At 41.9% G+C, this 15952-nt stretch overlaps 1 protein-coding gene across 14 annotated transcripts in view; it reads left to right on the top strand.

The window, feature by feature from the left end:
- Positions 1–690: 690 nt before the first annotated feature.
- The window catches only part of OSBPL3 (oxysterol binding protein like 3), a 95301-nt gene continuing 80039 nt past the window's right edge, over positions 691–15952 (top strand). For 5 of the 14 annotated variants that reach the window (XM_068935163.1, XM_068935173.1, XM_068935168.1 and 2 more), the window contains exons 1-2: positions 691–894; positions 2230–2378. The gene's annotated coding sequence lies outside the window, so the exon portion shown is untranslated. Of the gene's footprint in view, positions 895–982; positions 1048–2229; positions 2379–2399; positions 2907–4099; positions 4353–15952 lie in introns of those variants that run through there. The other 9 variants (XM_068935164.1, XM_068935170.1, XM_068935161.1 and 6 more) reach the window with 6 other exon arrangements.

Here is a 15952-nt window from a genome sequence, read left to right as displayed (position 1 = left end):
AAGGATTTATGGAAACAGTCCAGAGAGCTACTAACAACTTGGAGCCAATTAGTCATTCAAGTCGTTTCTTTTTAAATACGACTCAGAGAAACACACTTAATTTTAGGATGCCAGGGCGGGGGGAGGGGGAGGAAGGCAAGGAGGGGGGGGAATCTCTTGAACTACAAGAGCCCTTCCCGGGGCACGGCGGGGGGGGGGGGGGAGCCCCCCTCCACCTCCTCGCGGCTGCGGCAGGCGGCCGTTAGCGGGCGGCCCCGGCTCCCCGCCTAAGCCGCCCCTGCCGGCGCCGGCTCGGCGGGTCGCAGCCGGTCCCCGGGGCGAGGGGAGGCCGTGTGCCCTTGGGCCGGGCCGGCGGGGGCAGCCGGCAATCCCTCAGCTCAGAGTTTCCAATAAAGCCGGTGCGGGATTAGCCCTGTGCCTCAACCCCCCCCCACCCCTTGCCTGCCCGCCCTGAGGCGTCATGCGCCCTGCTTGCAGCCTGCCCTGTCCCAGCACCTGGCTTAGCCCGGGGCTCCCCCCGCGGCACCGTCCCCGCGTCCCCTCAGGGACGGCTCCCGTCGCCCGTGGAGGGGAAGGTAGGGGAGGGGAGGGCGTCTCACCCCGCCTGCCCGCCCGCTTCGCCTCGCCTCCTCGCTCTCCACCTGTCCGAGAGGCACCGCCCGTGACGTGACGTCACGACCCCCCCCCCAAACAGCCGCGGAGGGCGGGAATAACGCCTTTTGGCGGGGGGGGGGAAATCAGAGCTCGAGCTTTCCTTTGGTCAGCGCTGCTGCCAATCAAGAGCGGCGGGCCCGGCCCCCGCAGCCAGTCCCTCTCGTGAACGGCCCCTAGAAGCCGAGGCGAGTGGAGGCGCCGCTCTGTGCGCTGCCGCCCTTCCCGCTGGGACCGGCGCAGGTAGGGCTGCAGATTATGGTTGTGGTTGTCGCTCCCGCCCAACTTCTTCTTCTCTCCCTCCTTCCCGCCGGCTGTAGGGACCCGCTGTCCGGGTCATGGCGGAGCCGTCCGGCGGGCCGTAGCTCGGCCGCCGGAGGCAGGTGAGGGGCTCAGGTGGGTGCCCGGGCGGGGTCGGGGGCCGCTTCCCCCGCCGTGCTGCGGGGAGGGGGGCGGCGGGGCGTAGCGGGCGGGAGGGGGGCGGTTGCGGCCGTTGGCGGAGGCTCGCGGCCGTTGGCGGGGGCTCGCGGCCGCTGAGGGGTGGCGGGGCCCGTCCGACCCCGCCCCGCGGCCTCCCGGGCGCTGCGGGGGGGGGGGCGGGGGGAGAGAGTGGTGGCAACGGAGAAAAGTGGCTTTTTTACCGCAAGAAAAGCAGCTTTCCCGTCTGGCCGAGGAGCCGCCCGGGGCCGGGGCCGGGGCCCCCGCCGGGCGCGGGCAGGCGATCCCGCTGCGCTGCCCGTGGTGCGGGCGGGAGCTGGGCTGCTGCTAGAAACGCGGCGTTTTGGTCCGCCAGCCTGCGCGCGTACTTCCTACCCCGCTAAACCGTCCTGAAAAGAAATCGGATTGAAGCACCTCATCTCTTGCAATCCGCCGAGATCCCCGGTTGTGCTGTTACAACACAGTGTATCTCTCTCAGCTTGATAACCAACTTGAAAATCTTTCACTGCCTTGGGAGTGTGCTGTTGAATACGACTCAGTTAACGTATTTAATTCCCGGTATGCTCTTTGTGGCACTGAAATGGATTTAATTCTAGGTTAATTGATAAACCAAGCATCTGTTTCCAAAATGTAATCCTGTATCGGTTCTAAGCCCCAAGGCTCGAGGGGCAAGTTTCCCGGGAGTCATTCAGCAGGGAGCCACTGCAGATTTTCCCCTCTTGCTGTGTGCTTTGGAAAATATAACTGGCAGCCAGCTGGTTGCTAATGTAACTTCAGGAATCTTGAGGATATTGGTACAGCAGTTGCTCTTGTCTAAGTCTGTGGTTCTCTGTCCTAGTGTAAGAAAAAAATTACTGCTATTACTTTTTTTTTCTGCTCACATCTTCAAGAAAATAGGTTAATTAAATCCATTCACTTTAGTTCAGTATCCAAGTTAATGTAATTTCCATTTGAGGACAAATTAAGCAATTTGAGCATTTAAATGCTTCATTACTTTAAAACCATTTCATGTTCTTAACTGGCAGTTGCTGATTTATTTTACTAGCAGAATATCTGAAATGGCTATAGAGAAGGACACTTAATAATTTTATCTTTCCTTGTAAGGTAATGTGTCTGCTTTTTCTTTTTTCCCCTCTCTAGGCCTCTAATGATTGTAACGGTGTTCTTCAGTCTCTGCTTTCTTGAAAAGGGACACAGGGAACAATGGATGTTGCTTCATCACTTGACTTTCATTGATTAATCATAGAGTTCAGAATGATGTTTCACTCTACTTAATTTCAACAGAGCTCGTAAGTCAAGTTCAGGCATTTAAAGCATATTTTTATATGGGCATTTTCTGTAAAGCCTTGGGTAACCTCGGCTTTTAGTTTCTCTGAGCTTTATTTTTATTTTTTGTATTCCCAGCTTTTTACTGAAAATGTAACAAATGCATCTTAACTAATAATCTCCAGTGTGTATTTTAATAGATTAAGCTAAATATTTTCATTCTAATTCCTAGCCCATTGACTAAACGATAGAGTTCGTAATTTTTACTCTCTTTTCCTTTACCCTGACCCCTCATGTTAGGCCCTTTTCCGTCCTCTTTTCTCATTCCATATGATATCTGGGTTTGTATGCAGGAAGGTTGGGAGGGCAACTTTAGGAATTGGAAATGTTATCTGTGCACGTGTGTGCGACTGTGTTCTGGGGGTGGTGCAGAGCAGTTGTGGTTGGGCTGAAATTACTAGCATATTCACGAAGGACAGGAAATGATGGTGAGACTCTGAGGGGGTTTATTGCTGCGCTGCATGTGTGGCTAGTTCATTCGCTTTGCAAATGTAAGTGCAATGTGTTTTATACAAAACCTTATTTGTAGGGCAGCTGTGTGTGTTGGTATGTATGTCATCTTACAGAATTTGGACTAGGTAAAACCACATTTATTATAAACAGATGCATATCTTTCTATAATAGGCTTTCCTTCATTAGTTGCATTCCATAGGTTTTGCTCCATACTGTGTAGAAAGTAAATAGAAAACACTGTTATTCTGGCAGTTTTGCATCTTATGGATTCTAATTGTAAAAATGAGTTTTCAGTTGTTGGGGGGGGAAAAATTATATATGTATATGCTACCTTTTGCATAGGAAGGATTTTCTCATTTTCTAAATAATACCTTTTTAGCTTTAATTTAGTAGTGCACCTCTTTGAAGAGTGCAGGGATAAATGAAGCAGCATTATGAAGATGGGGTTGTACAACTACAAGGTACTTTTATACTTCAGAATAAGCATAGTATTTATATCAGGACATGCTTTGATATTATTGAAGTTGGTGGAAATTTCTCAACCAATTTCAGTTATGTTAAGATTTGACTCATAGTGATGAAAGTGGAAAGTTTTGCTGGTAAGCAGCTAGGCGGTACTGTGGTACACCATTCCTCTGATAGCCAAAGAAACTTACAGGAGAGTCTAGTTGTCCTGTCCTGTGTCAAGCTTCAGATATAGGAAGGAGATTCTCTGTGACCTGACAAACAACTTCCTGAGTTGATACTAACGTGTTTGTTACAGAACTTACCCAGCTTTGCTCTTTCAGATGTTGAATTTTTGTTTTTCAGTTTTCTGCCTTCGCAGTTATGTTGAAGCAGTATACTTGAGGGGACAGACAATGTCTTTAGTCTTGTGCAGCTGTCACTTGTGGTACAAACATGTAAATCCTTGAACATTGTGCCTAGAAACAAACTGTTTCATTACTTTAGTTTCTTGTTCATCTGAAGGATGTTCCATCCTGTTGTGGGTGCGTGTCCTTTTCTACTAACACAGAACTGAGCACAGAAACTAAAACTAAGAGAGAGGAATGTATTTTAATTAAAATAGATTCGTTTGGTGTCTGCCATCCAGTGTTCGATGGCATGGGTGTTGATGGTAATGAATATAAGAATTCAGGTAGCACAGAGTAGGAAACATGATAGTTACAAAATGCTTTGCTGTGGATCTGATGCTTGAAGGCTGGATATCCATAACTCCTGCTCCTTTCAGTCTGTTTTTAGTGTGCTGCTCATGGTTTCCATGTAGCCTGTATCATATAATAGATTCTGGTACTTCTGAGCATACATGAAGTTACAACGTGAATCAACACAGTATTTTAGTGGTAGTGTTGAAGCTCTACCAACATGAAACTCAAGGCGTGTTGTTGCAAGTTGCTTGCAAAAGTTGAGGACAGCCTCAGTGGAGGAAGAAAACAGAACATTTACACAAGTTTTTTCCAACTTCCAGTATTCAAGTGACTCAGGTAAGTTCTAAATGTTTTGAACTTTTATATATTTATATTTAAAAATTTCAATAATAGATCTGATATGTGCATTATTAGTATGTTTGAGTTTAGTGTGACTATTTTACTGCAGCATGATTACGTATTATTTCATGTAGTTTTTGATCTTTTTCCTCATGTAGATTGATATATTCAGTCATAAATGTTGCATCATGTATGGTTAAACTGGCTTTAAGAGTTCTAGCTGAGATTGAGAAATGCATTTGATGAGTTCAGTCCAGTGCAGCTCAGCCTGTACTGTCCTTCCAGTCTGTTGTGCTGAAACACCATTGACTCACTGCAAGCTCCTTAGGGTAGTAGAAGTCACGTGTTAATAAGTAGCAGTAAGCACAGCAGTGCTTAATCCTATTTCAGTTTCCAGGTGCTCCATGATACTAATGACAAAACTGAAGAAGACATGAATTGAGCCACTTTTGATGTAGAAGGTGCTGGCCAATTTTTGCAATGCCTATTTACTGCCGTTTCTCAGTCTTTGGTTGCAAACCTATCCTGCATATGGCTCCTGAGTCTCTTTCAGGAGGAAAAAATGCTGATGAGCATGATTCTATAGAAGTCCTTGTTATGTACAACAGGTGGGAGGAAGAAGACTGACAACTGACTTTCACTGACTTCTAAGCCCTGATCTGAAATGGTACATTTAGAGCTGCTGTGAGTTTCTTGCCCTCAGAGGGATCTCCAAACCTACTAATTGTATTGTTCCTTAAGGCATCCAGACATAGACAGTGGCCAGCTAATAGCATCTGATAACTCTCAGAAGAAAGGCTACAGATAAAATTCTTCTTTATGTGCCTTTGTACTTTGCTTTTCATTTTTGTGACAGTTCAAGCTGAAGTTGAAAACCCTTCCTTTGTAGTCATGGAACAGGACATTAGTCAAGCTCTGCTCTCCTTGTCTGACTGAGAGGTGCAGTGTACACATTGTTGCTGTTCTGATTTTAATCTGTGCAGTGACTTGTTATTTAGCTGCTGGTGAAACTGACTGAAGCTCCTGGTCTTAGCAGTTTCAACAGAGAAAAAAAGTCTATGGGTGTACTGTTTGCCTTAAGAGTTTAACTTCCTTTGCTCAGGCAATAACTATAACTATAGAAAAGACAAACTCTGAATACCTTGTCAGTCACCAACAGAACTGTGTATGCCGGAGACTTTTCTCTGTACACAAGCTCATCTGTGTCATTCTTAATTTTGCTTGTTGTAGTCGATTAATTCTTGTGCTTTGAGCTCCTACATGAGCAGAGTAGGATCTAGTTCTTTGGCACTACTTTTCCCCCCATCTTGGCAATCGTTTGCTCATAGTATTTAAATATCTTCCTTTCCTCAAAAATGGTTGTTTAGTCAATGTGTCTAGAAGAATAGCCTTGAGAAGAGATAGAGGGAATTCCTTCATCCTTTTAGTTCCTCAAGTGGAATGTACAATTCTTGTTTTTATGGGAAACCCTTTGCTGTCCTATCTCTAATGACAAGAGATGGCTTTGAAACCAATGTTGTCTCACTAAGTCCCTTCATCGGAAGGGTTCTGCCATTGCCTCAGACTGTGGAGCATAATAGCAGCGTCTCCCCTGAACACCAAGCAAGGCATGTTCCTGTGTCTATGGCATCTGGAGCTACCCTTGCTATTGAAAATAAGCTTGCTTAATAATTTGATAAAATGCTGTATTCTCAAGACAGCAAACTTTTAATCTTCCATATCCCCTACTTGTCACAAATATGAGTGCTGAGCTCCCCTTGACACAGCTTTGAAAACATAAACTGTAAGTGCAACTTGCATATTAGCAGGAAAAAAGTTTCAGTGTGAATGTGAATTGGTCACCAGTCATCCTCTCCTGACTGTCTCACATACCTTAAAAAAAGAAATAGCAAGTGGCTGTTAATCTTATGTGGCGCTGCTTGAGTGCCTTAAAGTAGTAACTAAGTGTAAATCACTGGTACCAATGGGGTTCCTAACATACCTCCTAGTAATTGCTTGTTTGCTGATCGGGGAGCTGATGAAGCTAACCCTCAAAGGGATGTGGCCTCCTGAGAGTCCTTGCCGTTTTGTTAAGATGACTATGATAGGAGTTTGCAGTGACTTTCTCTGGTTTCCTCTCTGATACCTTGCTTCTTGCCAAAGGCAGGCAGGCTAATACTTGCTGAGAGATACCTTTCTTTAATTTAATAACTTTTTTTTTTAATTGCATATATCTGTGCCTGTGCAGCTCAGTGGTATGTGGCCTCTCTGATTCTTGGGAGTCCTACAGCCATTTGGGTAGCAGATGTTCTAAGAACTTGCTAGTCCATTTTTTTAGCATTGCTTTCACCACCTCAAAAGAAGCAGGCCACCTAGCATGCATCAGTCTATTTAAAGCTAGCGTTACTGCTAAAAGATTGCAGATCTCTGCTTTTAAACAAGCAATAGTGGAAAAAAGAAACAAAAGAGAACCAGCAAGAAGCATTATTAAGACTATACTTAAAGATAAGGAAAAAAAAAAAGTAAGGGAGACTTGGGGGCGGGGAGAGGAGAAGGAGAGGAAGGGAGAAGTATTTCTTTGCTAGGAAGGAAAGGTGATTAATTAGCCTCTGTGGTCTACCCTGGCACTGCAGTGTCCTGGTAAGTTCTCAGAACTGCATCTTTCTTGCTCTTGTTAAGTATGGTTAGTGGAATCGCTCGGAACAGCCATGTTTAGTTTCCTTAAAAGATAACGTTATGATAATGCTTTTGTCACTTGTTAAGATACATAACTGTACTAGTATATTTTGCGGTTTAATTTAGCTTGCAATGAGCTTTAGATAGGCTCTGCATATATAACGCTATAAACGCAACAGAACACTGATTTGAGGATGAGCATGTCAAAACTATGCAGCTCTGCTCTTCAAACTGCTAGATTTATAAATGCTTTTGGAGAAGCCTATTGCAGTCCTAGTGTGTTCCAGTCTTGCCTGGGTCATGAGTGGATCATTACACAAGGCTATGGCCAGGATAAAGGTAATCTTTCATATAGCAGAGTGCAACTATAGTTGGAATAGACTGCTTGTGGAAGATTGGTGGTATCTGTCTGACAGAAGCTGCCTTAGAGGTCAACTTCTGAAATAGAACTAATGGGGTTTGCTAATTAGCTGCAATTTGTATATGAAGTGGGGAGAATCTAGGCTGTAGCAGAGCAGCCCTGTTGTAGAACTTTAACAACAACCAAGTTGGAAGAGTTTGTATTTCTTGTTAACTTAATAGGGCCAAATAACGGAAGGAAGAGAATTTGGATATTCTGCAGGACCTTTTCATGTCCTGGCGAGCAAGTTACCTTTTCTTGGAAGTGGATCTATAAATTCAGTAGATGTACCCTTACTAGCTAGCATCAACAAATAATCTGGGAAGACTATTTACCGAGTAAGATGTCTGACAGCTGAGACGCACTGTTTGCCTACTACTGTGGTATCAGGCATCTTGCTGGGTTTAGATTTCTGGGCTGGATACGAGAGGCTGCTTTGCCATGTTGTTCTTGACCTTCCATGAAAAAAAATCTGAACATCCTTTCCCTCCCCACCCCCAAATATGGAAGTTTGCAAGTTGAGTTAAAAATATCAGGTCAGGTCATTACAGTGGCTTCTTGTCTTACTTAACTGAATAGTACTGATAATTTTTACTGACTGACCTAACTAGCAAGAAACCATTCAAAGCTTTTACACCACTGCCACAGCTGCTGAAATTCAAGGGCTATAACACCCATTCATTATCTTTCCTGTATTTAAAAAAAAAAAAAAAAAAGTAATAATTCTGAGTTCAGTTGCAGATTTGTTACTGTCCTTCAAATCCACCTATCTTATCTGCAAGGCATTAAAATCAGAAGCACTCAATGTTACAATAACCTTATAAGCCTTATAAAACAAAGGCTTAATTACCAGATATCTCCCAGGGTTTAAAGAGTTACAAATTATTGAGAAAGAGAAATAACATTCTTGCCTTTTATCTGACATCCAGTCTATTTTGTTGAAACGAGCTTTTTAACATTCTACTTCATTAGAATAAGTATAAACTTGCCCTACTGAAATCATATTTTTTTTCATTCAATTCGCTTGGTAAGTATGGAACTTCATTTGAGATTGAGAGATGCGATGTTAAAATTTTCCACAGGACATCTGAAGCATAGGCTTCTCTCCACACAAAGATACCACTTTGCATTTTTCTAGGTATTGTATTGTATTGCCCTGTATGTTTTGAAGTTTGTCAGTATCAGCAGTTCAACTTGTAAGGCAACAATAAAGCCATTGCCAGGATCTGTTTGGCTGATGAGACTTTGATTTTTATTTAAAAAAATATATATATATTGTCAAACTTTTACAAAATTACTTGTAAAATGCTTTTTTCCTTTATTGCAGGAGCACTTAAGTATACAAGGTCATTTTATTCTGCCATGTCTAGGCATGAAACTTCTGGTATATTGAAGATCCTCTACTGGAGATAAAATTTCATTTTAAAATATGAAATTTCAAGGAATGGGACACCACTGAGTGTTTTTGAAAGCACGCAAGGTCATTATTGTTATCAGGCAGGCTTTAAATAATCTGCTTTTAGTCCTAGGTGATTAGTATGATAAGCTGAACAGGGGAGATGCAACTTCCCATTTATTTTTAGCTGTGTTTTTAGCCATCTTTTTACTTTTAAACATGTAGCTTCCTTATTCCAGTGCAGCTCAATGGTGGAGTAGTGGCTGTATCTTGGTAGGTAAAATCCAGTGTTTTCACTCTGGAAAATATTGTGGAGCTTGTCAGTAAGTGACGGCTACTTCCTGCTGCAGAGCCCATGGAAGTCTCTGTTTCAGTGGCATGGCTCGGCATTTGAAAACATCCAGGGTTTCCTAACAGCGCATGCCGTTTCAGTCTTGATAATCCAGGCATAATGGCAACTCATGTTGCATTACCAAATGTTCCTTGCCCAATGAGCTGGCTTTATTTACTTTAATATGGATAAAATGCACAGTTAGCATGAAACATCCTTTATTCAGTGCAGAATGGGAGTCATTTATTTTTTGCTATTCTCAAATTAAACTATTACTTAATAGTTTAATGTGCAGAGTCCTTCTACATAAGGATTATCTTTGCTTGTTGTTAAGTGATAGTGTTTTATGTGTTAAAACAAAAAAAGAATTCAATTTTTTGAATATTAGGAAGCTTGCATCTTGCAGAAGCTGAATTTTTGAAGGATTTTTATTCTTAACGTCTTTGCTCAACAGTCCTTAAATGTGTTGCCACTTGACCAGCCATGCAGTGGGTTACTTAAATGCAGGAGAGAAGAAGGCATAAGCTATGCATCAGTTGTGCATTACTTTGGTATCAGTAAGGCCATGTCTTCTATATTAGTGTAGACTAATAGAGCTTGAGTTGGGGAGGGAGGGAGGGATGGATCGAGGTGTATTGAGGGATAGGAAAACGGATCGTTACATACATGAATATATAGAGAGAGGTATATGTATATATTCATAAATAAGAGATGTATATGTGTGTGTGTTAAAAAGAACAAATTTTAATTTCTCACTACTTATTCTGGTTGACCCAGCTGCTTTTTCTAGTTCCCTATGACTCTTTCTGGCCCTTGAAAATACTGGCAGAGTTTTGAGCAAATATTTGCAAATAGTCTTTTGAAACCTTTTAGCTGGTATGTGAATGTCACTGAAGTACTTGCGTGCAAAAGTGTGTAACGTAGGAGCTTTGCTTGCGATCTTCCTAAGGCATGCCTTTCACAGATTTATTAAGCAGCAGGATGGTCTAGTGGAAGGGAAACTTTAGCATATCTAGTTGTCAGTGCTAACTGGCTTTAACGGATGCTTTGTATGTTAGAGTTGCAGAGAAAAAGACATGTATTAAATTGTTGATATTTAAAAAAAATCCCCTAGAGGAAATATGAAAAAAATATTTTTGGAGTAGTTGGATTTACAGGTTAGATTCTTACACTCCAAGCCTCCAACTTGTGACAGCCTTCTGAAAAAAGAAATAATGCTTACCAGATTTCTCTTTCATCATGTTTCTAAAAGCATAGACTGACTGTAAGGGAATGTGACAAAGGATGGTCATGTTCATAGGCTAGGAAGTACCTTGGACTATTTGTTAAAAGCAGAAGAAACAAATTGGGCAAGTTCCGGAGAATAAAACTTCTGTGTGCATAGTTTCATTTGTTCCTAGTCTGAGCCAAGTAGCTTACACAGTAAGGAAGGAAGAATCATATATTCATCTAATTTAGGGAGTGCTTAAGGAATTAAATCACACGAAAGGGTTTACTTATTTCATAGTAAACTTAAAAAGTGAGTAAGCCCAAAGTAACTGCTTCTTAAATATTAAGTCAAGGTCGGTTGGCAGTAGAGGTTAAATTATTATTAGTAACACTTATATGTGGTAGATAAGTCATTCCTGCTGAAAGTGGCTGTACTGATGCATCATAGGAGTGGAAGAGAGTTCCTGGATACTTATGTTCCGTGTTCCTGTAGCAGCCAACAGTGTGTGCATGTGGAGGAGGGGGTATAATCCCTCTTGTAAATTGATCAAGGCACCTTCTGAAAATAGGTTTGTCCCCAGTTGTCTCGTAAACAGAATATTTCAGAACTTCATTCTTTTCATTAAAACTCTATTCTAGGGTTCTGACTGAATATATTCACAGCTAGTGTGACTATTTAGCGAAAATAGGTATTTCCTCTTGACATTTATAAGAACAGCTACATTCCCTCTCAGTCTTTGTTTTGCTAAGCTGAGCTGGCTGACCTCTTTGTCCGTTATGCAGGGGAGACTCTCCATTCCCCCAGCCATGCCACTAGACCTTCGGTTAAACTTGGAGACGCAGAGAATCTTGTGTTGTGGAAGACCAGATATGCTCACGATATTCACTGTAGGAGAATATTCTGCTGTCCATCTTTCTTGTATAAGCTTTTATCTCAGTAGTGTCTTAGCTGCTATTCTTGGTGTTTTGACCAGATTATATGCTAGCAGTGCCTTGCACAATGACTTTTTTTAGTGCTTCCCTATCTGTCTCTGTAGGGAATGCCTTACTTTGTGTCAAAGGATAGCTTTTTCTTTTTTCAAGCCTTCATCAAATAGGTGATTTGAGTGAACCTGTAATCAGCTCATACATGCAAGTACCCTCCCCTCCTTGGTCGCCTCCAGCTGCTTACAGCAGAATTTCTGCTTACCTTGCTCCTTGGGTGGCTAGCTTTTGATTGGGTACTAAAGAATGGTATCCCTTGTCACTGCTCCAGTTTCTCAGAGCCTCCTTCTCTGGGGCTCTAGTCATTCAGTGCATCAAAGGTGCCTCTGTACTTGTCAGCGGCAAATTTCGTTAGATACTTCAATTTGTTTGTCCCCGGTTGTCCCATAAACAGAATACTTCAAAACTTCACCGCTTTCACTAAAGCTTTATTCTAGGATTCTGACTAAGTGTATTCACAACCAGCATGTACATCCAGCTAAAACTGGTATTTTCTCTCACCATTTATGGCTATTAAATAAACCAGCCCCAAGACAGTTCTAGGTAAACTGTCTTGGTGATATCTGTCCAGCCTGATATCTTCTGATTATCTTCAGGCCAATTAGTTAATCACTTTACAATTCTTCTACTAATCATGATCATTTCCAGCTTTTGCAATTGTTGTCAGGTCCAGATGAGATCTACTTATTTCCCTTTTCCTTTTTATATATGTTTATATACTGGTTAATCTCACACCGTTGGCCTTTGGTAGACCCACGTACTATTTCCTTGTGTGTCATCAACTTGCTCCAAAATATTGCGTGCTACTGACTCCAGTAGGCTTGATTTCTTTTCCCTTCCCTCTCCCCACCTTGAGCTTTACAGATCAGTATTCTGTTTGCTATCCTGCCATCACAGAGTATCTCAGATTTTCTTTTGGTCGGCTTAAAAATTAGACTACATTTTAAAATGCCTCTGTCAGCTACAGGCGAGGTAGGCACAGTAGCTTGAGGTATCCAAATGCATCAAAAACTGTATTTACAATTGTTTCATGTGCCTTTTCTTTCAGAATTCTGTAAAAGCATCATCTGGTTTCCCCACTTGTGCTCCTAAGATTTTTGATTTTTTTCTAATTGTGATAATTTCCAGGCCTTTTTCATGGTAGACTGCCCGTCTTTGTTTCTTTACTAACCAATTTTTACTGGGAGGTTACTCCTTTGTTTACCTTTTGGTGCATGGATGAAGAACTCCTTAAATGTAAACTTACTCCATTTTTTAAGGGAAAGTTTTAACTTTACCTCTGCCCTTTAACATATGAGGTGCAACTTCTTTAATCAATTCCTTTCCTGCCTTTTTTAGGGGTTGAGGAAGTTAGGCCTGTTTTTATCTTAGAAGTTGTCTACTGTACCCTAGCTCCCCTGAGGCATTTCTAGATTAGTTTTTGCACTTCTAAAACTTCAGCTCAGTGTTATTGATCTGGAGAATGTGAATTCCTCAGCCCACCTGACCTCCTCATCTAGTTCCTCTTGCTCATTGTTCACCTTGTCAGAGAAGCTAGTCTCTTGTAATGCACAGTTCCTTGTGATATATTACATTCTCATAAAATAAAACCTGTACCAAGGCTGGATTTTTGGAGTTGATAGTGACCTCTTAATAGTGGCCTCTCCTAATAAAGCTACTTGAACTGTCCTTCTTTAAAGTGCTTTTTTTGACCCAAACAGATTCCCTTAATTTTTCAGGTTATTGTTGGTGGTTTGTGTGTGTCTGTGTGTTTTTTGTTTTAATAATCTTTCACTATTTTAAGTTGTGAAGCTAGGTACTACTACACTTATTTCTACTTCTGGCTTCTCTGGTTAGCATATACTTTTCAAATGCATGTTTAGCCCCCAAGCCTCTGCTATCCTTGTGATATCTAGCTGTATATTTAATACCTAATTTGAGCTCTTCAGTTTTGTAGTATGGGCCTCGTTTTATTCGTATGCAAATACTTTAGATGCTTTATCTGACCATGCCTGTTTACCTAGACAGACTACTTGCCTGCCTGACCCCTCTTCTCATCCATGTGTCAGGACTTTAATTCTTTTAACAAATCTTCAGAGATAAGAGTAGTTCTTGGCCACATCCTCATTTTCCTCTGCTGGTGCAGTGAGGTTAGATGGGAAGAGTGCATGGGTGCCCAGAAACTTTCACTTCTTGCTTTCATCTATAAATCACTTCTTCTCACCTCCTTGTCTCAGAGGGCCAGCGTCTTCTCTCAGGAATAAGTCCATCAGCCAGACAGTCCTATTGCCATAAGTGAGTTTGGACACTAGTGTTTCACCCACTTCTCTCTCTTCAATATTTTAATGTTTCTTTATCAAATCCTTTGAGGTGTAGTTGGATCAGTTATTTGAGATCCAGCTATAAGTAAGTTTTAGATTTTTTTTTTTTTTTTCCACTATGCTATGCTCTAACTTACTTAAGTTTGAACACCAGGAATACTGTGGCTTCGGATCAGCATAGAAATAGTTAAAGTGCAAGGAGGAGAAAGAAGGGCCGTCATATGTGAATTATTTGATCTGAGAGTGAAAGCATTCACTGAAATGTGACCTAAATGTTTTTCATAAAGCCGCAATAGCTGTTGTCAGAGGTTTTCAGTTACAGGTGTTGTTACAGTTGAGACAGTTTTCCAGGTCAGCAGATGCAGAGAAAACCATCTGGTGAATAGATTCTGGAATGTGTAAAATCATAACTGGCCACATCTATTTTTATTTATTTTTCCTTAAGAAAAATTCTTGCTTACTGCAAGTAGGTTGCAGCTCCTGGAGGTTGGCATATATTTATGCTGGTCGATCTTATTGTTTTAACGTGATAGCTTCTTAACTGATGTTTCTGTGAAAGTTTTGTTAACATTTAGATTTTAGAATTGTTCAGACCAAAGGCAGATGATACTGTTCCTTCAGTTTGGGGGGGGGGGGGGGGGAGCTTTGTGCGTACATATGAGGCCAAGAGGGAAAGAGGAGGAGGTTATACTTGCATAGGCCTTCCTGTTTTGAAGGGGAGGGTAAAATCGTTCCAGTGTTACCAGTGCAAGATATCAAATCGCCTTTTCTCAATGTCTTCTCTCCTGTTAATCTACAGGTCAGGATTTACTGGTTAGTCGTATAATGTTATTGCAGCTGTATGCTTCCTTTCTCAGACTAATCCTGCATTCGTTCTGGCTGATGTCCACTGTTCTTTCCTCCTTCTGCTTGTGCATTTCATTTTTCACCTTCTTTCTTAAAAGGCAACATGTGGTGCATTTCTTCTCATTGCACCTCACACTGCGGTTTTGAAAGTGGGGAAAGGGTGGAAGTTTGATGTTCAAGACCTCTGCACCCTGCACACACCTTGACAGGCTGCCCTGGCCATGCCTGGCTGCCAATGCTTGAGAAAGGAGCAGCTGAACCAGAAAGAGCACTGTAGAGCTCTAGGTCGCTCACCTCTGATTCACTCCAGTTAGCATATAGTATTAAGAGTGTATTTATCCATAATGAATGCACGATATGTTTTTAAAACATTCAGCTGCACTAAATAGGCTCTTCTGACTGGCAAAGGTTTAGAACAAAAATGCCTTCTGCCAGAATGACAGAAAATATATTAACGCCTACATCATTCGTCCCTATTCTTGATGCTATTTATCTGTATTTTGATCTGTTACTTTGGAAGAAAATCCTCATTGTAATAAGCATTATGATATACTGTTTTAGCTGAAGTGGATAAGTAAAGTCTCTCTATCCCTGCCTTGACGCTAGAGGTCTTTCCCCCTGTCTTACTGTTGCGTGTTAGCTCAGCCAGCTGTAGAACATCCACACTCTCCTGCAGAACAGTGCATATCAGGAGGCTTGCTTCAAAATTTCCCTTTAAGAAGCAACAAATAGATGCAGTTCCTCTAGCCTGTTTTATCTAACCTGGTCTGCATGTGAGAAGTGGTAGGTCAGAGAACAGAAAAAGCAGTAGCATATTAGTTTTGCTCTTTTTCAGTGCAGTAGGCACTTCCTGGCAGACTTCCAACTGGTGCTCCTACGCTACATCCGCAGCTCTGTAACAGTGGCAAAGCTCTACTGTGGCATTCAGTAATTCATATGGTCTGATGAATGCCTTTTTTTTTTTTTTTAAATAAGTAGCTTTATTTTTCTTTTGCCCACTCAGCAAAGATGGGGATGAAGGAGACGAGAACTTAATAAAGAGAGTTTAGCTAAGAGTTTAGCTTAATAGAAGAAGGAGAGGACAATGAATGAAATGAGAGAGAAAATAGGTAGAAGGGACAAGCAGGTGATGATTGCAGTGGGGTTTTGCAGTCATGGCCCAAAGGAAAGTCAAAAAGATCTGTCATTACAGCAGTGTCTCTTTTTTTTTTTTTTTTTAAACCTCCTCTGAATTGTACCAAAAATAGGGACATTTCAGTTACATAATAACCTCTAAATGAAAAAAATTAAGATGAACAGAAGTGCTGAATCTGTAGAACCTATTTCTAGCTATCAGCCAAATTTTGCGCCTCAACTCCTTTATCAGCTCAGAGAGGGAGATTAGAACCTGCTATGTAGAACTTTAAAGTCTTTGGAAATCCTTATTCAGTGCAAGAAGGCAGAAGAGAACTTGTTCCATGCTGTTATCGGGGCAGT

The sequence above is a fragment of the Struthio camelus genome, chromosome 2, assembly GCF_040807025.1.
Source record: "Struthio camelus isolate bStrCam1 chromosome 2, bStrCam1.hap1, whole genome shotgun sequence".
Taxonomy (NCBI): domain Eukaryota; kingdom Metazoa; phylum Chordata; class Aves; order Struthioniformes; family Struthionidae; genus Struthio; species Struthio camelus.
Note: the sequence above shows the minus strand (reverse complement) of the source record. Positions and strands in the feature narration are given on the sequence as shown.